The sequence below is a fragment of the Fukomys damarensis genome, unplaced genomic scaffold (genome assembly GCF_012274545.1).
Source record: "Fukomys damarensis isolate Sample0158 unplaced genomic scaffold, DMR_v1.0_HiC HiC_scaffold_37, whole genome shotgun sequence".
Lineage (NCBI taxonomy): Eukaryota > Metazoa > Chordata > Mammalia > Rodentia > Bathyergidae > Fukomys > Fukomys damarensis.
In genome coordinates, this window is record NW_022900949.1 from 680,711 (window position 1) to 681,228 (window position 518).

At 70.7% G+C, this 518-nt stretch overlaps 1 protein-coding gene across 1 annotated transcript in view; it reads left to right on the plus strand.

Moving 5' to 3' along the window:
• Positions 1-518, plus strand: part of Ano8 (anoctamin 8) — a 9,607-nt gene that overhangs the window by 7,464 nt on the left and 1,625 nt on the right. The window lies entirely within an intron of this gene.

A 518-nucleotide genomic window follows, 5' to 3' on the forward strand; every position in this document is an offset into this window, starting at 1 on the left:
CGGGGTGGGGTGCTGCGCCCCAGACTAGGGGGTGGGGTGGCCACCCAGGGAACGGTCCAGGGACAGGAGGCCGCAGCCACGCAGTCTGCCCCTCCCGGGAGCGATGCCAAAGCCCCTGCCCGCCCAGGGCTCCGGGAGAGGCGCCTTCCCCCACCCACCACAGCGCCTGGCTCCCTGGCCGACCCGGCCTCTATGCAAACCCGTGGGCGCTGTTCAGGGAGCCCCCAAGGGATGCCGGCTGTCCGCCACCTTTGTGCTGCCCAGGCCCGGCCTCCCAGGTCTCTACCCGGCTGCCCACCACCCAGCCAGTGACCACTGCAGAACAGGGGCATAGGTCAGAAGCCAGAGGGACTTCTTCCGCCCCTCCCAGCCCGAGGCAGGGATGCCCCCAAAGATGCCCAGGGAAGTGGCCACCGGCCCATCCGAAGCAATAAGGCCTTTCTGTGCCTGTACTGGGAGGGCCCTGTGGGTCCAGCGGGGCGACATGGCCCCGGAACGGCCCCTCTCGCCTCCGCAGG